The sequence below is a fragment of the Macrobrachium rosenbergii genome, chromosome 12, assembly GCF_040412425.1.
Source record: "Macrobrachium rosenbergii isolate ZJJX-2024 chromosome 12, ASM4041242v1, whole genome shotgun sequence".
NCBI lineage: Eukaryota > Metazoa > Arthropoda > Malacostraca > Decapoda > Palaemonidae > Macrobrachium > Macrobrachium rosenbergii.
This window is the reverse complement of record NC_089752.1, coordinates 100,796,127-100,819,719: the sequence shown is the minus strand read 5'-3', so window position 1 is coordinate 100,819,719 and position 23,593 is coordinate 100,796,127. Positions and strand designations below refer to the sequence as shown.

The window sequence follows — 23,593 nt, the reverse complement described above, 5'->3', positions numbered from 1 at the left end:
GCTCGGTTCCTCTGTAACAAGTGAATTCGAAAAGATCGGTATTAAAGTTCGCCAATGGATATTGCTTTTGGGTTATACATCCACCAAATATGTTGCCATGGCAAATATTTCATCATGTTTATTCAGTCTGTTATCGATAAACATTGAGTAGCTTGTATATGAGAAGAAATATTTGCTTACGTATGGATGAATCATGGAAAAGCGAAAATAATTTTGGTTTTCTCGATAATTTTTTTTTTTTATCTTTTTTGAAAATAATGTATGGCATATTTTCATCATTATTATCTCAGGTGATGTCATTCATCTAACTGTGGTTTTCGCGATTTTTTAAAAATTTATTTTGAAAACAATGTATGGCGTATTTTCATCATTATTATCTCAGGTGATGTCATTCATCTAACTGTGGTTTTCGCGATTTTTTTTGTTTTGTTTCTCTTGAAAATAAAGTATGGCGTATTTTCTTCATTATTATCTCAGGTGATGTCATTCATCTAACTGGTTTTCGCGATTTTTTTTATTTCTTTTGAAAATAATGTATGGCGTATTTTCTTCATTATTATCTCAGGTGATGTCAGTCGTCTGTCGGCAGTTTTAGCTTAGGCCTCAGGTGAGGGAGGAGGAAATTGTGGTCCCTGACCGAGATAAAAGCTACACGCACACTCACGCCTGTCACTTACAGACCGCGGTTGTGTTTGTGCTTCAGTCGAGGACGAGTGTTTGTGCACTTCAGTCTTTCGGTTCTTAATATGTTGAGTGTGAGATTAAGTCATAATTCTTATTACAGTGTCTTTATTCACAATGTGGGCTTTTATTTGTCGTATATTATATGTTCAGCAACTACATGGCAACTGGTGTGGTGTAAGCATTGATTTATGTGAAGTAGCCATAAGCATTGGACTTTCATGTGATTTGTGAGGATTTATTTTGACTATAAAAGCCAAGAAACACAAAAATTACTTATCATTAACAGAAAATGAGTTGGTGAGTCTGCTGTGTGCATCGATATTACTGGTAACGAGTCCATCTGTGAAGATTTACAGTCAATGTCTACTGTTTCTTCCTCCCTGGGGAAGTACTTTAGGGTCACTTTAGTCGCTCACTCTCTGCGGTTGCTGAAACTGAAATATGTAGACGGTTAAGATTTTCCTTCCGGCCAGTCTCCTGAATTACGTGCTCACAAGACTGACGTCTGGAGCCATTTTCTTTCTTGGATACGTGAAATCATAAAAATGCGTTCTGGATCATCCGTTTAATATTTGGCTGAATTATCTATAGTTCGCCTGTCAAGTATAATTCTCTGTAGGTTGAAGTTAATTCCCAAGCTATAGTGAATCCGATGTTTGTGAGATTATATATATATATATATATATATATATATATATATATATATATATATATATATATAATATATCGTATATATATAGTGTGGGTGGGGAATAGTTACGTTCGTAAAAAAATGGGAGCAGTTGAAAAAACTAGTGATTGACTGCTGGCTTGGATCTCACATTGCTGTTATCGCCAACCCTTTTAACGTAAGTATGTTAAATGCGCTGTTGGACTGCATAGTGATTGCATGTGTCCTTTTTGCATTAAGGTCATTACACAAACGGTGATATATGTTTGCCCAGTTGCGATGAATTCAGACGCAGGAGAGGAAGATGGACGTGATGAACTCTGCTCAGTGACCCACATTATGTGCTGTCTGTTGGCTGCGGATGTTTGCCCAAAATATTATCCGGCTGAATCAACGGACATTAGTCGAGTCGATGACGGGGAGCAGAGCGATTCCCACTTGAACTCTCTACTTTATCGGGGCTTAATAAGGATTCTTCTGCAAGGAGGCAGTACGTTCGTCTCCACCGACGCTTTTCATTGGCTCTTTGCCCTAATGTTTTCTTATAATTCCCTCTTCTGAAAATTCCCTCTCTCTCTCTCTCTCTCTCTCTCTTTGGGGCCAAAGAGAGAGAGAGAGAGAAAGAGATGGGGGCCGGGGTTGGTGGTGCATCGGACAGTTTTAGACCTTTTTAGTTGTTCCTTTGTTTTACAATATATTGCAGACCAGTAGTGGTGGTTGTATGGGTCGTCGTCGGTTGCGTTTACATTCTGAGGAGTTGAATCAGCTTTTAATTCCGTGTGATATGTTCTTGACACGGAAAAGACATTTTGCCTTGGGTGTGTTGATAGAGCAGTTTATTCTTGTGGAAGGCTCTTGAAGGTTTATGTAACTGTGGGCGTTCTCTTTAGCTATTTCAACCTCTAATTTTCTGGTCTGGTATCTGGGCATGATTTGAATAAAACAGTTTTGATTGTGGATCTAGCTTTTTTAAAACTCCATGTGGCGTATTTTGTTTTCAAAAGCAAATGTAATAGTTCATAGGTTAGCCAAGAGGACTAATGAGCGAAGTCAAATCCTCCTTTATTTCCGTAAATCCCACGAAATAACGACAAAAATTATGACTGTATCATCAAAATATCTGTCACAATCATATCTATTTGACTGTTATGACTAGAAGGTCTCATGCATTTCAGTGACTGGTATTAATTCTCTCTCTCTCTCTCTCTCTCTCTCTCTCTCTCTCTCTCTCTCTCTCTCTCTCTCTCTCTCTCTGTACATGCACCCCTGCAAGTAAGATGCATGTAATTGACATAGTAATTACGAGTGTCAAGAATTTTGCATCCATTGTTTTTTCTCTTGATCATATGAGGCCGCAATTTTCATGTGATTTTATCATTAACTAGATTCAGTGAAGTATAAAACATTACTTCCATAAAACGATGTTTTTGACCAGCACCTAAATTAGAATATATCAGTTGTTAAGCTATATAAAATCATTTTATTATTAGTCGTTAAGGAATAATCATTTTCCTTTACTGTAAAACTGTTAGCTCACAGAGTTTATCGGTAACATCAAAATTGTGAACGAGACGAAAATTGGAATATTTCCTGCGCATTACACGATGTTCGCTAGAATTGGTTTCATTTGAGCTACAATGAAACACATGCAAGATTGCTGTTTAGTAATTTGGATAAGTAGCACCAGTACTTTTTTCATTACGTAATGAATCTAAATTATGCATTAGGAGTTTGCTCTTTTGAAATTGCGCTGAAAATGAAAGGCAGCCTTCCTGCTTAAAAGGTTAATAATGCTAATGGCTTTGCTTCGTGTGAGTTAGGCATGTCAGTATTTAACCCTCCCCTGCCCGTACTTACAACTTGCAGTTTGCCTTGCTCAGATTTCATATTGCTACCTGTAATTATGGCTGGCAATTGTAATAAGATACATAAGGAAATGAAGGTAAATCTTAGCCTGCAGTCCCTCTTCCACAATTATGCCTTGTAAATGGGTAATCATGTTCCTTAGATGACTTCCCATGTCCTTCACTTTGCCGTTATGAGGACCCTTATTAAATGCCCAATTATTCAACGGGAAGCCCTGCACGGTACGTAGGTAATCCAGTAATTCAACCATATGCGTAAGGTTTTCCTGTTCTTTGTGAGACCTCAGTGCGGTAGATAAAGCGATTCACGTGTTTATTCAAATAATGCTGCGAGTTTTAATGACTGAGAGGATGGCTAGACTATGTACAATGTAAACGTAAATAATTACTTTTAAAACGAAGAACAGCTTATTGAAAAAGGTTACAGTTTAGTTCAGTTCTTTTCTCCTTTTTGTTAAGATTTAGTGAGCTTCAGTTTGGATGTAGCCTAACTGCACAGGGAAAGATACTGGGCTGAGCGAGATCAGAATCTTTAAATTAGACTTAATGATTTCAAGGAAATTAGACGAATTGTTGATGGTAAGTTGCTATGCACGTGGTACCTCTGAAAAGAAAGAAGCATACATGAATGCTATAACGGCTACAGAGATTGGAGCGTTATGGCTGCAAGAAGTGGAAATGCAAGATGTACAGTGTCTCTTAACAATGATGACGTTAAATTAGCTGCAATGTAATTCCTTTCACGCCTGGTTACTATAACCTGAAGCCCGAAAACGCTCCAGGTAATGTCTTCATTTAACAACACCGACTGCAAGGATCCTCGCTGCTTTTGATGCGTAGCAATGGTATTTATAGTCTCTTGGCAGAACTACGAACAACATGACGTCTGTGGGGATACGATGATGTGACGGAGAACCCGAAAAAGATCAGCAGAAATAGAGTAGGGTAAGCTTGTAAGCTCTGATGCCCCATCGGTCCGTATATCACTTGGCGGGCGGCATTCACATACATATGAGGCTGGGTGATCGGGGGACGGACCAGGGAGGATGCGAGGCGGGGTGGGGGGACGATGCGAGGGTTGGCCCTAGCTGTTTCCCAGGGGGGAGACTAGCTTGAGTGAAGGGGGAATGAAATACATAGAAGGGGGTATATGGGTCACTGGGGTTTAAAGGGGAGAGATCTAGGATTGATGGGATGTCTGGGTTTATGAATTGACAGAACCCCGCCCCTCCAGTTTCAGCCTGTAAGGTTTGTTCCCTTTTTACGCGTAAATATAAAGCTTTTGACACCTCTTTCTGGATAGGAAAAGAAACTGCACGGTTTGAGTGACTTTGCATCATGCAGTTCAAATATATTTGAACAAAGGGCAAATAGAGTTTATTTTCGCCGCTGTCAAAATATTCATCCCTTTCATTTGTGAACACGTTATGTGGTCCGTTTATTACTGCAAGAAGTAGCCTACACAACGAAGGTATAAATCTGTATAAGATTTCTTATGTTGTTAGTATCAGGTTTTACGATCATTAATTAAAGATTTTTGTAAAGAGAAATTACGATGCAGACGAAGAAAATCGTCTTAGAGACATTGCATTAGCTAAAGGAGGAATACAAGATAGAGGGAGACTATGGAAATTGAATGGGTTTAGGAGCAATAAAATGGAAAGAGACTAGGCAGAGAGATCTTAAGGGATTCTGTCTCTGGAGAGGGGAAAGAAAGGCAGAAGGAAGGAAGGAAGAGAGGGTGCCAGAATGAGGGAGATTAGGACACCCAGGAGGGCCTAGAAAACGGGGAATTAGTTAGAAAGGGCAGTCGTAAGAACGATCTCCCATTTAATGGATTAAGGGATGTAAAGGGGCCTAAGGGAATGTTTAACACGTACAGATGATGAGGGGAATTGAGCGAGTCTTTTGAGAGGAAGAAAAGGAGGGGTGTCAGGCCGTTTCGTCTAGTGGGAGAAGGAGCGTTTTTATGCCCCTGTAACGGCCTTGTAAATGATAGTGATTGTCTTGGGGGCTTTGAAGTCTCAGACTACATCATTTCTGCAATTCATTTTCTTACTTTTAAAGAAATACAGATGTAAAACATGTAGAATCATGCAAAGCAAATTGGATGACGTTGTTTCATATAAGAGAAATGTGTTAGAGGTGACGAAGGTATTTCAGCACAATCAACCCGAGTTACATCATTACCTTTAATGGCAGTAACCACTTTTTTTTTCGGGGTAAAATCTTTTTCTTCTTTTGTTTGTGAATTTTCATATATTGTGCTTATTTGATTCAGAAATGTTTTTGCATTTTTATTTAATATGACTTACCTATTAGATAAAACTATGGAAACTACGCCTGTTTTTATTTTATTGTTTTTGTTTTTGTTTTCGTTTCTAGATGATGATGAGAATACGAAGTACTAAGCGTAATCCACTCCATTATGTAAATAAATGCTGACTATTAATGTATTTGCAGTCGCAAGGCGTCACTTAGTTGATTTGGTTAAAAGAAAAAAAAATGTTTTTAAACAATGCTTTCCTTATTTTTCCTATTTGAATTAGTATGTTTTTTACTAGATTGTCGACTACATTTTATGTTAACAATGAGAATTGTCGCAAACCCGTGGCTGTGATGGAAAGGAACCACAAGTCACCATTCCATGATCCGGCTTTGATTGATGAATGAAGCAAAGTGTTGTGAATGAAAGTGAGTGAATTGATGATGGTTCGTCGTGAGTATTGTATCTTTTATTGGGGGTGAAGGGCACGGGGTATAATTAGTGTTAAAGAAATCGAAGTAACCTTGGTTTTGTGCAGTGGGAATTCGTATAATCATGGCAACATTGTTCCAGTGGCTGCAAGGTCTCTTTCCTCCGGCTAGCTTTGAGTCCGATATTATTTTGCTGTTGATTTTTATTGAAAGTTCATTGTCTTGTCCGTGACCTCTCAACAAATATGGTGATGGACCCTTTATTACAGATTTGCGTGCGTTTGATTGGAGGAATGATGATGAGTTGCGCAGTCTTATCAACTGTGACTAGGCAGTTTGATATGTGAATTAAGCCTTATTCATTGATTGGATGCAGTTATGGAAAGTTCTCAGACAACTTATTTTGCTTCGTCACGACATGTGGTCAGCGACGGACACAAATTGGGTGTTATATTTTGGTTCAATCGTGATCTGTTTCATGTTCCAATAATTTCAGATTCAGTTCGTATGAAGTATACTAAGACTCGTTTCAACTAATTGATGTGGCATGCTAAAGATCGTTTGGTTTTCCATTTTGTGAAATTGCTTTGTCCTGATCTACTTTCGTGTTCTTAGATGTAAATTCAACCATATACTTGATCTGGTTTTTTTTTAACATTTATATAGATTATAATGTTACAGTTACTTGTATACTGTCTTTCTTTACTTGGTAAGTTGGTCTTTTTTTGAAAAAACTGCCCAGTCCCTCTCGTCCCCTACAAATACAACGGTAAAATTAAATCCTGAGTTGATCACTTGGATGACTGTTTCTTGCCTGCCTTGCTTTGTCTTTAAGCCTCTACCAGTCTCAGTCTTTCCAAAATCCAATAACTTTAACTTTTCAGGAGACAGGTATTTTCCTATTTTTATTAACCTTATATTTTTTCCGGAACTTTAACTTTTTCCACTCAGGTCATGATGATGTAGGATTTTGGGTGATAGCCACTTTGACCTCCACTCAAAGAGAATGCGTTGCTTTCAGTTATTATTATTATTATTATTATTATTATTATTATTATTATTATTATTATTATTATTATTATTATTATTATTATTCAGAAGATGAACCCTGTTCTTATGGAATAGTCCCAAGGGGGCCACTGACTTGAAATTCAAGCTTCCAAAGAATATGATGCTCATTAGGAATTTCTGAAAAATAAGGAGTGACAAAATTCTCTCTGTTTCCCCTTGGAAGTCTTTTTTATGTTTTGTTCCATTTGGTCATTTTACCACTTGAATCCTTTTGTATATGAATAACTGCGTTAGTAGGCATCTGCAAATCCTTGTTAGATTCATTTTCAAGTTGAAACTGTATGGCTTCTTTTTCGTGGTCGTTTCGCCCATATCTGTAGCTCATACCAGCTCACATGGAGCGTCCTAACAGGTCTCTTGGGTGATAAAAGCAATTAGTTTATGGGCACAGCCATGGCAGTTGTATTTCCATCAGCGCTATCACAGCAACAGCAGTAACATTAGCGACGGCGCTACCTTTTGGGTAACGCAAATAGCAGGCGGCCGACTGTCATTACCACCGTCATGACTGTCAACACCACACTATGTTGTGATGAGGATGCCAGTGCCGTTCACCACGAACTCTCTCTCTCTCTCTCTCTCTCTCTCTCTCTCTCTCTCTCTCTCTCTCTCTCTCTCTTTCTTTGCCAAGAATAGGCATTATGGGGAGATCGGATGAAGGATTTGGGGTTTATCCATCTGTTGCTGACGATGTGTTCCTAAAGGCAGTGCCATAGCTATGGCTTACCGGGTGTCAGCGAGGTAGTTGGAGGAGGATCTTTGCTGAATAAAACAAACGATGACAAAATGCTTCAAATAAACAGCTACGTTTTCTTAAGAATTCTATACTATATAACAGCCTCTTCATCTGTGTGTGATTATTATTATTAATACTGTTTTTGTTGTTGTCGTGAGACGTATTATGATTTCTCCTCAGTAGGTACAGTTGAAAGAGATAGGCCCTTTTTCCTTAGGGAGGAGGGTCACGTAGAAAAGGAGGATTTTTATTTTCCGTTCTAGAAATAATGATCTTCGCTTTAGCTCCTGTTGAAGGAGAAGGATAAGGGCGCGAGGGAAGAGGAGTCGCTCTGCTAATCTGACACGCGCCCTTGCCTTTCGCCCCCCCTCCTCCCCCTCCCCCTCCCCTCCCCTCCTCTCCTCTCACAAATGCCCTGCTCTGGTCCTAGGTGTAGTTCATCCCTCCCCCGACCACCCCTTATCTCCTTCAGGCCCCTCCCGCCGTGTCTCCTGGTCCTATACTACCACCACCAAAAGCGAAGCGGCAGCGAGGCGCGGGAGCAGACTTTTAGTCTTGCTTCGTGAAGCATTTTGTTCGGTTCGTTTGGTGCACATTTCGGGTGGGGTCATCATCAGAATCGTTTGCTTAGGTCTAAGTGAAGCTCTTGCTTTTAAAAACATTTCAGATTTAAAAATGGTTTCGTTTTTTCTCTGGGAAAACTTTAGCTAGGCGTTTTTTATTGTTTTTGAAGTGCAGCGGTGACTCTAATGATTGGTAATAACCAGTAGTGCATAGTAAAAACGTTGTTGGTGCTGTAACATTGTGAAAGACATTTAACGAGTTTTTTGTTTGTACCATTCTTTATTTTGTACTGGAAAAAAATGAGAAAATATTCTGTTGGAGAATCCTAAACACCGTGTGATAGATAGAAGAATTATTCATGTTTTGTGCAACAGTTTGCGTCAAGAACCCTTGGAGGATATCCGTTGTTCCACAGGATAAGAAATCAGCGGAGAAAACAGTTTGTTTACTTACCTGCGGTTGGTCAAGGTGCATCCGGATCTTTCGCTTTTCTTCATTCTTGTTGCGTGCTCTACACCTTTTTTTAATGACACTCGTTTTTCGACAATTGGTTATTATTCTCTATCTTCAACAAGGCTTTGGTGTTATGCAGTTGAGTTCCTTGATATTATTTCCATCCTTTTTTCTGGGGGGGTGGTGTTGGGGGAACCGTAAACTTATTGCTCCTAACCACCCAACCCCAGAACACGGGGTTATTGTCTTTTGGGTTATTATCCTCTTCGCTATATTACTTGGCATGCAAGCCTCCAGCATCTTGCTCTGCCTCGATTTTGGCCGAATATGGAGGGCAATTTGATGGTGTCTACGTGTTGTTGCTCCTCAGAAATTCACTGGAGCATTTTTCTGGTTTTTGCTGTTATTGCTCGAGTCTTCTCCCCGTCTCCCTCCAGTCTGGCCTCGCGAGTGTTAGCTTCTCCTAGTAATGCTGCATTCATGAAAATCTGTGCAGTCTTGTTATTAGTTTTACTGGACTCTGGACTGTCTTCAGGCTATTCTGCTTTTTTTATTTTTTTTTTTTTCAGTCCTTTTAGAGTTTGATTTTTTTTCTTCAGCCTAATATCAGTTCATATGTAGTTTTTATGTAATTACTGGTGAACTCTTTATTATGATTAAGAAGCTTTGGTTCCCTCCTTTTCTTCTCTTTGTTCTTTTTTCTTGCTCTTTTGTCTGACTAAAAATGCAGCTCGGAAGAGGACAGGTCTGTGTCCTTAATGCTGGCGCCGTCCCTCTGCTTGCATTTTTGATTTCGGCGCCTCTCTGCTTTAGGTAAAGGCCGGCGATTACTGCAGCCGCCTGCATTTAAGCTCCTCTCTTAATTTTTTTTATGCAAGATTGTCTGAGTTTATTTACTTCGCGGTTCGTTCTTGCTGTCTCGTAATCAGGGCATTACACCTGATCTTCAGGTATGCAAATTAAAACATCCGACGGGTCCTCGTGAATGAAACTTTAATATCTTTTGTATAAGTGTGTGAGTCTTTGTGATATGTAATCTATAAGTGATGTTCACATTTATCTTTTTAATCAAGAAGCTTTCCTGTTGATAACCGCAAATTTTGCTTAACCGAACTTGCATTTTTCAAGCTCTCCCAGTCAAAATAAGTTTGAGCTCAATATGGTCTTCATATTCATGATTGTTTTGGTACGAGATGGTTTTTTTTTCCCAATGTGTTGATGTGAAATGTTAATTTTTCTCATACGAATTAACTGCTCGAATGACCGACAGTGGCTTAGCAGGCCATGGAAATGTCAGTATTCTTGGTCTATTATGTTGTGAATTGTTTGACCTTTAGAAGGCCAGGTATAAAGAAATTAACTGTATTGTGTAAGTGAATGATACAGGAGTTTAACCCTGTTTCGCATTTATTAGTCAGGTGTGTTGTCCCTGTCACCTTTTGTTAATTAGTAGAAGAAAATGAGAAGGTCGTTTACTGATCTAGCAAGTTTGCCTCGGCTCTCAAAAGAATTAGAACAACAAAGTAATGTAGACTGATGAAAAAAATCGATAAGTGTTTGTTTGTTAGTTGAGATATTTGAGCTGTTTGTGACAGCAATCACGAATCTTTTTTTTTCACTTGCAACTAAAATTTATCTCTGCTGTGACATAGTACAGTGGAGCAGGGATGGTGGAATTTATAGCAGTTGGAAATCCTACGGCGTAATGTGTGGCATTGCTGTAAGCACGATGGCTTTCAGTCACCGTCTGAGTTCTCTGTCTCCTCTCAAAGTATCGTCGAAAATAAATCCCAGCAACTCCGTTGTGGGAGCTTTAAAGGAGAGGAATTTATCTGGGGACTTTTCAAAGGGACATAACCGAGACCTTAATTACTCGTTTGGCACTCAGTGCCATGTTAGTTTTATGTGAAGGGGTCCATTGGACGAGACCTTCGAAGGATGGCACCAACAGGATCTTGGTGACTGGGGGGAGGGGCGAAGGTGGGGTGTTAGGGATAGAGTAAAGGAGTACTAGTGGCTGTTCAGAGAAACCCCTTCTCACATTACCCATTCCCCTTTCCTCCTTCTCCTCCTCCTCCTCCCCCTCCTCCTCCTCCTCCTCCTCCTCCTCCTCCTCCTCCTCCTCCTCCTCCTCCTCCTCCTCCTCCTCCTCCTCGGGTCCCTCCCCTTTCCCACCCTCGTTCTTCAAGGTCCATTGGTCTACATTACTCCTCCCAGAGTATTGTTTTCGTTGGACGTAAGGGTAGGAGTTTTATTTTTAAATTTCAATGGCTCATGGTGAGGCTGTCAATAAAATTCTTGTCCTGCATAGAGGCTGTTCGATGCAGCAGTTGAGTTGAGAGAATTTAGTATTGGAAAATGATAGTGAAGGTTTTCGTAGTGACCTTGCATATGACGGATTTGTTTTTGGTTCTTTGATTTATGAAGAGATAAACAACAAACCCAGAGGAGTACCCGCACCTCTCCGTGGTAAGTTGAGTGATGCCGGTTTAGGTTAGTGTATTATGTAAGCTTTCGCTCTTGACAGTTCAATTTCAAATTCGGGGTTATGTAAAGGTGCAGTGATACCTTCCGGATGGATAAGTATATTAGAAACTTGTTATGAACTCTATGGTTGGCGTTGCGCAACTGAGAGGTGATATAGAGTAAGCCGATCTAAAAAGAAATCAATCTTCTGCCAATCAGGTAGGTTATGTATTAGACTGAGAATAACTTGATCATGGCTCTGGCCGAATTCAGTTTGTTTTTTGCGTTCTTGCTCTTGTGGAAGATGTCACTGTGGATAGGTGCAAACATTTTCTCCTTCGTCTTTGGCTTAAATGCCTCTCTATATCCTTTGTGTGCACTGAACAAGTAACTATTGCAAAGGAATAGATTTGTGACAAAACAGGTGATGACAGAAGATTTAGGGAGGAACACTGCGTACAACATTATTCGAACAGATTTATTGCACCAGCTATGATCTCCGAGTGTTGGCAACTGGGCTGAGGTCAAGTTTGTAATACATAGTAGTGGCCTTGACAGGTTAAGTAATATGTCATCATCTTCAGAATGCTTTCAGTGTCTGTAACTCAAGTACTTGAATATCATTGGCAAATTTCTATACCTGTAGGGTCTTTGACAATTTAACTCCTCCACAGAAATAGTTTTTATGAAGCAACAAAATTTTATTTGAGATTTTTTAAAACCAGCTTGATATTTGCTCCTAAAAGTGAAAACACAAACAGCACCAAGACGAGATTTGTAACTGAAGACAGCGTTCGAGTAGGTCTCCATTATAGAAGGAAAGGGCACTTGATGCTTTTCTGGCCGCCAAAGTAAAGATAGCACGATATTGTTTCAAGGAGGCCCCTCAGTGTTGTCGCTGTGGTTTAAGTGTATCGGACCTCCTGCTACATTCCCAGGCCTTTATTATAGTAGTGGTCTGGCTGGTGGGGAGCGATAAGTAGAGCTGGAGACAGTGATGTTGCCATTAGAAGACAATAGTGTTGGAATGCCAAACAACAAATAACATTAGTGCTCTTTTTAACAAGTGGCGTTTTCAGTGCAAAATAAGGCGTCTGGTAATATTGTGTGAAGTAAAACCTAAAAAAAATGTCTTTCCAAGTAGAAATATTTACTCTTGCCTAGAACTTGAGAGATTCTATAGGAAAACATATTTTTTTTTATGACGCGGGGATGAGCCCTAACCAAACTAATTTTAGATAAGATATCATTTTATTGGCCATTTTGCCATAACATTATAAAATGGTATAACGTTTCATGAAGTGTTAAATGTGAAAAAGTTGTCTAGCGACTGAGCGGGCCTGTGGTTACTTTATATCAAGCGTTTTCCTTCCTTCACTATTTCAGTGTCAGAGTCCCATTAAAACTGAAAGCACATTAGATTAACAAAGTCAAAATTTTGTCTTATTTGTTCCTTCAGGAATATTTTTACCCTTCTTGCACGGTGTTTCCTTCTAGTTCCTATTATTGCTTGGTTTAATATGCTCTACGTTTTACCTTACCATATGCTCACATCAGATTGTCTTTGTGGAAACGTAGTTTCTGATTTCAATAATTCTTGTATTAATACAAGGATTCCTAGCTCCAGGTTTCTTAATACTAGAAAACAAAGTAATCGGCTTCAGCTGTCGATTTTCCAGTAGCAACGGAAGGGTTTTAGTTTCAGTAGTCCCTGCGTCCAATCTCAAAGATTTCAGTTTTGATTTCAGCGATTCTTGCAATAGTTCCAGAAGTCGTCACTGTTGATCTAAATGTTTTTTTGTAAAAAGTCCCCTTGATAAGGTTTTAATGCATCTTGTGGTTTTTAAACCATATGACCTTGTTTTTTGTCACTTAAAGACGTTTAGGAGATATGCATTTTATCGAGTGACCCATTCACTTTTAACCCCTTGTGTCTGTTACGTAATAGTTCAACTTTTAATCCCTTGTGTCTGTTACTTAATAGTTCATTAGGTGAACTCAGCATGTTCTTTTTCGTTATTGTGTCTTCGGTTTTTATGAAGTGCGATCATAAATGGTTTTATATTTGATATTCTAAAACGTCGTGCTGGAGGAAGCTGTCTCTACAATCCAGTGTTTCTGAATGTCGTATCAGATTGAAAATGTCGGACGCAAAGTGATTTAACAAACGGCATATTATTCATCATAATATTGCATAACGTTCCATGATATCATGCACACAAACATGTTTGCATATCTGTAATGAAATTAACCAGTAAACAGGTTTCGCTATTCAAAGACGGTGACCCACTTTGGTAAAATACCCTTCACAACTTTTTTCCAATCATTGTTGCTCTCGTGCCCTATGAAAGCCCTTCTGTTGTAACACCTCTGACATCCCCTCTATCCAGCTCTTTCCAGGCCTCCTTCTCCTCTTCCTACTCAGCATTCGCCATCTTCTTCAGTTTTCTCAAAATTGCCAAACCACCGTAGAACCTTTCGAAAATCTTTAAACCTTTGATATCAGTTTGTACCTTATCTCCGTAATACCTCTTCTGTTTTCACCCTTTCAGTCCTCCTTATCCCAAATATATCATGCGGAACACTCCATCTTTGCAGCTACCGTCTTGCTTTCTTCATTGTACTTGGCGAAAAAATCGCGGTGCCAGAAAGAAAAGTTGAATGTCCCCTATCCCTTCAGATATTCCTTTAGTTGCCTGCTAAGGAGTGGGCAGAGCTATCTTCCGCGGCTTTATTCTCATTCTGCTATCAAGAGTGTTTGCTTTTTAATACTTTTAAGCTTAGTACACTTTCTTTTTCCCAGTACTCATAGTAACTCTCCTCATGTATAGTATTCTATTTTTGGGACATCCAACATCACTTATAACTTAACGCCAGGTAGCGTTCGCGTCGACATTAGTGTAACGCGATTATTTGTCACTAACCAAAGTAGGAACATCTGCAAGCCTTAGCTATTAAGTATACCTTAGTTTTACCAGACCACTGAGCTGATTAACAGCTCTCCTAGGGCTGGCCCGAAGGATTAGACTTATTTTACATGGCTAAGAAACAGTTGGTTACTTAGCAACGGGACCTACTGCTTATTGTGGAATCCGAACCACATTATAGCGAGAAATGAATTTCTATCACCAGAAATAAATTCCTCTAACTCTTCATCAGTCGGCCGGAGATTCGAACCCGCCCAGCGAGTGCTAGTCCACAGAACCCCAACGAAGAGCTGGCTTCTCAGAGTACCTAGTATATATATATATATATATATATATATATATATATATATATATATATATATATATATATATATATATATATATATATATATATATTATATATATATATATATACAGCTCTACCGACTCGCCCAACGAAGAGCTGTCTGCTTCTCAGATACCAGATAACCTATATATATATTTATATATATATATATATATATATATATATATATATATATATATATATATATATATATATATATATATATAATGTCTGTATATATGTATACATGTATATTTATATATCTATATATATACAGTATATATATTTACATACAGTATACACATACACACACATACGTAATTATTTACTTTTTTAATTATCATGAAACCACACGTCATGCTTATAAGGAAAAGACAAAGTGCCAAATACTTTCGTCTTTTATACACTTCTTTTAGCTCCCATGTGTATGATACCCGAAAGTACTTGGCACTCTGTCGTTTCCTTTTAAGCAATTCATGTGGCTTCAGCTGAATATATATATACAGTATATATACATATATATACATATATATATATGTATATATATGTATATGTATATATATATACACACTCATCTATATATACGTGTGTATAATATAAAATGGTATAATATAGTACAGTACAATAAGACAAATTCATTGTTCATTTAACTAGCGAGAGGAAAACAGGTATTTTTTAGATTATCCTGTCAAGGTTCTTTTTACCCAGTAAGTGTTTAGGGTTTTTTTGCGGATAATGTTCAAATACTGTACAAAGTTAATCCTGAGATAGGATTGCTACTTTGGATCGTATGCAGTTTAGGAAGCCTGCATGAGCGTAGTGTAGCCTACTCAGAACATTTTTCCCGTCAATTTTTCAAACTTGACATTATGTTGCGATGGTTGGGCGAGCAGCCTTGTGATGTGATGCACAGTATGCGATTCCCGAGGGACGTTGCAGTGGCCGTGATTATGCAACGTGAATGGAACCTGTGAGGAAACCTTCGTGACCAACCACGGTTTTTACTGGCTCGCAACTCTATATTGCGAACCACGGAAGTCAGCGGCATATCGCGACCGTCATTCTTTTTCTTAGTCTGTCTATAAGAGTAGTTTTTCTGTACTGGTTTATTTCTTGGAAATTCCCGGTTTTTGTTTTTGTTTCCCTACCTTTTGATGCTGCTGTTCGATTGCTGTTATTTAGTACAGCTGCAGGTTCTACGAACCTATAAGAAATATGAACGAGACTGTGGGATAATTTAACGGTGTATCTGGTTTCGAGTTGTTACCTGCTTTGCTCTATATACTCTCAAACACATTCAAAAACTCCATTAGTTAGCCTCATAAATATCTTTTGATATTCGAATACATACTGATAGAACGCAGCAGTACACACACACACACACACACACACACACACACACACACACACACACACACACACAAATATTTAATGAGATTTTCATATCTAGGGGGAATAAAATAATATGTAAGCGTCTTTCTAATGTTGCAAACCATGCACTGTGTGATGGCCACCGTTTGTTTTGAAGGAGAGAAAGAAAGAGAGATTCTTCTCGAAGTAAGTTTGCTTATGCCATATACGTTTGAGAAAGGCGTTTCGTGTCCTCTATGAGATTACTCACATTTTCCAAATGATGAAGTTAAATTTCTAAGTGTCTTGATTATAGACTAATAAGCTTGTAGGCACACGGGAGATGCGCATAGCATTCTGTAAGCCTCTGGGCATACAGGGGATACGTATAACATTCTGTAAGCCTGTAGGCATACAGGAGATGCGTATATCATTCTGTAAGCCTCTGGGCATACAGGAGATACGTTTAGCATTCTGTAAGCCTCTCGGAATACAGTAGATATACGTATAATATTCTGTAAACCTGCAGGCATACAGGAGATGCGTATAGCATTCTGTAAGCCTCTAGGCATACAGGAGATACGCATAATATTCTGTAAGCCTGTAGGCATACAGGACATGCGGATAGCATCTGTAAGCCTGTAGGCATACAGGAGATGCGTATAGCATTCTTTAAGCCTGTGGGCATACAGGCGATGCGTATAGCATTCTGTAAGCCTCTAGGTATACAGGAGATACGTATAATATTCTGTAAGCGTGTAGGCATACAGGAGATGCCTATAGCATTCTGTAATCTGTAGGCATACAGGAAATGCGTATAACTTTCTGAAAAATGTATGTCATTAATTAATATGCAGCCATGTAAATTCCTTCTGTACATTCGAAATCTCTCTCTCTCTCTCTCTCTCTCTCTCTCTCTCTCTCTCTCTCTCTCATATATATCTCATATATATATATATATATATATATATATATATATATATATATATATATATATATATATGTGTGTGTGTGTGTGTGTGTGTGACTTTTTTTATCACATCACCGTGATTTATATTCAATCAGTAAGCTACAAACGTCCTTTAATATCAATTCGCTCTACCTCGGAAATAATATATTTTCATATATGTTACCGAAGGGGAATTTTTAGTTGATAATAAATTCGTCGTCTCTTGGGCTCGAACCACGAAGACAAGAACTCATGACTACAGTGGACGCATTTTAACCCACGCGACGAACTTATTATGAACTAAAAAATTCCCCTTCGGTAACATATATGAAAATATATTATTTCCGAGGTAGAGCGAATTGGATATTAAAGGACGTTTGTAGCTTACTGATTGCATATGTGTGTGTGTGTGTGTTTGTTTGTATTCCTTTTAAATTTTATCAACGAGATCAACATGGCTTCATTCGCAGCTTATTTGGATTAAGGCCTTTTGCGCTATGAGATGGCATTATTCTATTTTTGGTGAAAAATAAAATGTTTCAACCTTAAGAAACTTACACAGATAGAAAGGAATGCACCTTTACCCTCACCATGCCAAGTATAGTCAGCTTTCCGGCCTTCAGCAAAGCTTTAAAAGGTGTGTCAGTGGAAAGGCGATGGACACGTTTGGTATGTTTGGTTGTCTGATCTGTGTCAGTTGTGTAACCAAGTTTACTGAAGGAAATGATTCGCGCGAATTGCTTCCCTCAACGTTTTGTTTCTTAATCTTGTGGCTCTCTAGGTTTACAAGGAATGGGCCAGAGGTGTTGGGGGTTGAGGGTCCTTATCCTTCGTAGTGGGAAAGGCAAAGGAGGATGAACATGATTTAAGAGAAGGCGATGTCCCACTTCTTGCCCTTATGTTACTCCCACAGACTTCGTTTTTTTCTCTCTCTCTCTTGTATGCAGGTGGGTAAATTCATTCACCGATTTGCATACATTTGGTTTGATCATCATCCCACACTGATTTCAGTGCTTGAAGGTCTATTGTACTTGAATATTAATCACTTGCAAGAGAAGCTCTTCGAATTTGCATCTCCAATATTGACTTTTTCCCCGCGTATTGACTAAGAAGCAGCTGTGAACTCAGTTCTGGCTTTTATTTGAATTCGTTTTTGATCCTTGTGAAAGCTCTCTCTCTCTCTCTCTCTCTCTCTCTCTCTCTCTCTCTCTCTCTCTCTCTCTCTCTCTCTCTCTCTCTCTCTCTCCATTTGCATACAGATATACATATATTTACACATGTAAATATATGTACTGATGTTCTGTTTTCTTATTTATGGTTAGGACTTGCAAAATATCGCATAACCGAGGTCTGATAGATCATTTTGTCTTAGGTTTTTTAAACTCTATATTGTTTTTGTATTCTAGAAATTGCAATTCCTGTTTTTAATTACCGAACACTATTATCATTTCGAGGGAAGAAGAAGCTTTTTTTTTTTCATTTCATTTTTGGTTTGGGGCTGCCGAGAAGCAGGTTGCCCAGCAGTGTGTGTGTGTGTGTGTGTGTGTCTGTGTCTGTGTGTTGTCTGCTACTTCCTTTCGGGTTCTGCTGTGCCCAGGAAGGCTCGCTTGTGAAAATAGTAACCGCCTACAAGAAGAGAGGCCTCGTCTCCCGTGGCCTTATCTGTCACCAGTTTTTCATTTTTTTTTTTTTTAAGATGTTATCCTGTCACATACCATCATAAGCGTGACCTCTTGACCTCGTCCTCTGGTTGTTCTCCTACCATCGTCCTTAAACACCGAACCTTTACTGATGGAAGAGGCATAAGCCATGACCTTTTGACCCTGTGAGGTCTGCGTGTTGTGGTCTGCCTCATAGGAAAGGCGTTTCAGATAGTATTTCAACCATAGATGTTCAACGGCTTACAGCAATGGAATAAAATAAGTGAAGGCGTTGGAGGTGGTGATGGTGATAATGTTGAAGATGATGGTGATGGGGAATGTTAGTATGTTCATCTGGGGAGAAAAATACGTTTTGCCAAAAAATAAATGTGCTGCTAATCAGTACATTGCCAAGCATCCGGCTTGCTGAATAACGTATTTTTACTTCCTTTTAAGCAATCATTTCTATGTAGCTATTCTAAATCTTATTCCAATAAAAATCTGTATGTATGTATGTATATGTATGTATATATATATATATATATATATATATATATATATATATATATATATATATATATATATATATATATATATATATATATATATATATATATATATATATATATATATATATATATATATATATATAATTCACTTTAATACGTGGTTCGTTTATCACGCATCACCGCAGGTGAAAAATGAGATACTGGGTGTAGGTCTTGACCGGTTTCACCTATTTCCAAGCCATTGACGAAGGACTGATACTTAGCGGTAGAATTCACAGTATACTGTATACTCACGCAACAGACCAGTGGAGACTACAAATCCACACCTGATAGGTGTCAAGGGGGAGGGGCTAAAAAAAAAACTAATTAGTGCCAGTGGCCCCATACTATGTTTACATAATCCTTTTTTCCATAAATTTTTACTACAGTAACATATGTATAAGTATATTGTGTGTATGTTCAGATAAGTCGATAGTCCACCTCTGTAGCTAATCCAAAAAACATGGGTTCGAATCATTGCCGTGGCAAATGTATTTATTCATTATAATTCGTTTTGAGAGTAAGTTATTCCCTGGGTAAAGTGAGTTCGACATAAAGGGGAATTTGAGGTCAAAGTATGTGATTTTTGTGATAGGTATATGTGGCTTATTATTTGTTATTCTCAAATCACAAACATTAATCCACAAATACCCCTTGATATCGAATTCACTTTACCGTGGGAATAATTTACACCCAAATAAGACTTTATATCATCCTGTAGAGAAACTGGGGTCTTGCAGTTTGCTCTTTGTAAGCAACGATAATTTGGTCAATATTGATTGACAGCAGTTGTTCCCAACTCCACTTTGCGTTGCTGGATGTCCTTTTGTATTTATGGAGTTCCCTGTGTGTAAATAAAGGCATTTTCTCTGGAGGCTCCATCGAAGGAGCAAGATAAAGGGGTTTGATTTGTTTGTGAGCGGGATATTCCAACTATTTCAGCTGCGATGTGGATTGAGTTTATATCGTAGGAGACGTAGTTAGCGTTCTCTTGGTTGCTGGTATAAGGTTTATCTCCCGGCCTCTAGTCCGCAAACGACTTACGATCGGCACGTGTTTTTTTCTTTGCAAAGTCCATGATTCAGCATTCCTCTGGCAGGCGTTCTCGTTGGCTCTTCTCTGGTCAGTACACCGGATGGGTGTTGTTGCTTCGCTCTTTCCTCGCCTCGCTTGTGAGAATGTTCTCCGATTGTTTTCGGAGGCTTTGTTATCGTAGCTGAGGAGACATTGAAGGTTGGTTTTAGGATTTCTTGCGAAGCGTGGCTCTTCACCTCTTTTTCTGCAACTCCCACCCCTTGCTCTGTTCTCGCTTAGGTGGAAAAATTATCATCTCATTGCTGTCATCGGTTGTCACCACGTGAAATGTGACGCGTGCATAAGCTCATGTCCGTTTCGCGTTCTTCGGTCAAGAGTAACATGACTGGGGTTATTCATCATCGCCATTGCACGTTTTTTGTTCTGAAAGCCTCCATCGCCATGAAGTATTTGTCAAGAATGAATGGATGTGAGAGTTCAAGTCATAGACCGCAAGGATTGCGTTCATCGTTGTATGAGTGACAACATTCTCCTTGAGAACATGTGTTGCCTTAGTAACTGCACGTAAAGACGTGCTGTGACGTTTAACTTTGGAATAATACATGTTATTACTTGACTGTGAGTGGTAAGTTAATTGATTACTGTGCACCAATTTAATCAGTTCGAATTCTTGACAATATCCAGTTTCCCTATCCCATTTATTTGCTAGTGGTTTGTATACAGTAATATCGGATTAAGCGGTGTATTTACATCATTTCCTGTGTATAATTGTTTTAACGGGAAGTAATCGACAATACACAATGTACTGGGCTTTGGGTGAAGTAAGAACTGTTAGCCCACCTACTGTTATCGGATGACTGTGCAGATAACTCTCAGTGATATGTTGCACTGTTCAAACATTATTTTTTTCATCTTTCACTGCCAACCATTATAATAGTGACAATATAATAATAATAATAATATTGTAGTTTGCCATGATTGTTGTGTTTGCAACTTTATCAGATAATTTTCTTGTGTGGGGTGCGTGTTTGTCAGCGGATTAAAGGATTCGTGTACTGTTGCGGAGGGAGCGAGCGCCGTGGTTTTCTATAGGCCTATTACCGAAGCCCCGCTTTAGGCCTGTTTCTTGTTGACACTATCAATAGTATGAAGGCGTATGAGAAAAATTTTATGGTAGACTTGCATCTTGGCGTCTTTTGTCGTAATACATTTGGTTGTTACGACGTTAGTATTCCCGTTAAGGGGGCTATATTTCGGTTCAGTTTACGTCTGTCTGTTAGCTGGACAAATCGAAATACCAGTTTGTTCAGTTTGTTTGTTTTCACCATTCCCCACGTAACAGTTACATTTTGGTACTGATCAGAGTTAAATCTTCATCCAAGATTCTGGTTTTATTTATTCTTATTTGTTCTTGATACAGATCCCGTGAGGGGAGGGGGGTGTCGTTAGTGCACCTCACATGGTGCACTGCAGGCATTAATAAATGGTGTGTTTAGCGTCACTTCGCCTCGTAACTGCACCAATTTTTAGTCATTTACTTTACTTCCATGTCCACTTCTTTTCTTCAGTCTTGCTGTCCAACCTCTCCAGCTACAGTATTGCTTCTTGCAGTGGGAGTTTCTATCAGGTCTACCTTTTTATGTCCTTGTACTTCATCTGCTGTAGTTTTTGGGTCAGTCTTACTGCCGAACTGTCTTAAGCACTGAATGGCCGAAAGTGCCCCAGTGCTTGGCTTGAAGGCCTAAATTTCATAAAATCAAATCAGTTCTTGATGCAAATGTGTATTTGAAGGAAACACCAGATTCATGCTGTTTCAAATAATTAATTAATAGATAAATGAATAAATAAAAAATGTAAGAAATGTTATGCAGAATATGTATAATCTCTGCTTGTCCTTTTCAGTTACGGTTTACTATCTAATGCGAACAAATATTTAGTGAAGAATGCTGTACATGTATTAATTATATACAGTATATATATATATATATATATATATATATATATATATATATATATATATATATATATATATATATATATATATATATATAAACAATCTGTTTCTAGTTGATATATATATATATATATATATATATATATATATATATATATATATATATATATATATATATATATATATATATATATATAAACAACTGTTTCTAGTTGTTATATATATATATATATATATATATATATATATATATATATATATATATATATATATATATATATATATATATATATATATGTATATATGTATATATATATATATATATATATATATATATATATATATATATATATATATATATATATATATATATATATATATAAACAATCCGTTTCTAGTTGTTATCCGAGTTCATTGCTCAAGTTTGCAGAATGACACTCATGAAAGTGTAAGGGTTCAAACTTGTTCCAGCTGATTTCAGACTCACTTTCTACCTTGTTACTTATAAAACATTCTCTTAATAATTTGGGAACCTCCTACATGCACCTTATCAACTTCACACTTTCTTCACAACAGTAAAAGATGTCAAAAACGTACATCGGCAACTCATTGCACGCGCTTCGCAAATTGGTTAAAGATAAGTCGACCATTTATTGGTAGTGGGTTAGTGTTATCAGTGCGCCTCATGAGGTGTACTGTAGGCATTATTTCAGGTTCCTTGCAGCGTCCCTTGGGCCCCTAGCCACAACCCCTTTCATTCATTTTACTGCACCTCCGTTCGTATTCTCGTTCTTCCGTCTTACTTTCCACCCTCTCCTAACAATTGATTCATAGTACAACTGGGAAGTTTTCCTCCTGTTACACCTTTCAAACCTTTCTACTCTAAATTTCCCTTTCAGAGTTGAATGACCTCATAGGTGCCAGCGCTTGGCCTTTGGCCAAAATTCTACATATTTATTAGTATCCCTGTCCAGTGCTTCACGCGACTATCTGGCTTTTGTCAAGATCCGTTCTCTACCTGCGGTCGGTGACATATTTGTGATATGTATGCGACAAGTTTCTGACTTGTTTTTATGACTTGTACTCTAGTATGATTTTTGTTTTCAGTCTTTATTGGTGATGTGAGTTTTAGCCTGAATGATACAGGCTAGTACCGTATGCAAACAATGAATCATTTTTTAAATTATTCATGTTACCCTTTGCAGAGCTTCATTCTGTTTTAATTAGCTTTTATTTTTATAATAACCTTCGGCTACAATCGAAAGTTTTCACAACAATTAAATGGGTATGGTCAAATGTGTCTGCAAGCTGATGATAGTCTGAAGCTGTTCATCCTACGTATCCGGAAGTGTCAGGTTTATGAGACATTTTTAGATCTTTGGTTTTGCCGTTTCTGGAAAAGTGTTCATCCACCTGGATGTTAAAATCATCTCTGAACCTTCCTTTCTTGTAGACAAAACTGATCTAAGTTGTGGTTTTATTTTCATAACCTTCGTCGAAGGATTTCTTGTTAAACCCTCTTCAAAGAATTTGTATTAATACATACTTCCACGATCATCCTCACTGTCATTCTTTTCTTGTAACGCTATTAATATGAATGTGCGGGTGCCTTGTTATTAAGCTTATTGATTTTTGAAGTTATCGTCTGAATATTATATA

General features: G+C 38.2%; 1 protein-coding gene across 10 annotated transcripts in view; it reads left to right on the top strand.

Moving 5' to 3' along the window:
• CdGAPr (GTPase-activating protein CdGAPr) overlaps window positions 1-23,593 on the top strand; it is an 842,258-nt gene that overhangs the window by 644,989 nt on the left and 173,676 nt on the right. Inside the window, exon 1 of one of the 10 annotated variants that reach the window (XM_067112531.1) lies at window positions 672-755. The exons of 8 other annotated variants lie outside the window; for them this stretch is intronic. The gene's annotated coding sequence lies outside the window, so the exon portion shown is untranslated. Of the gene's footprint in view, window positions 1-671; window positions 756-8,271; window positions 8,325-23,593 lie in introns of those variants that run through there. One more of the 10 variants, XM_067112532.1, reaches the window with a different exon arrangement.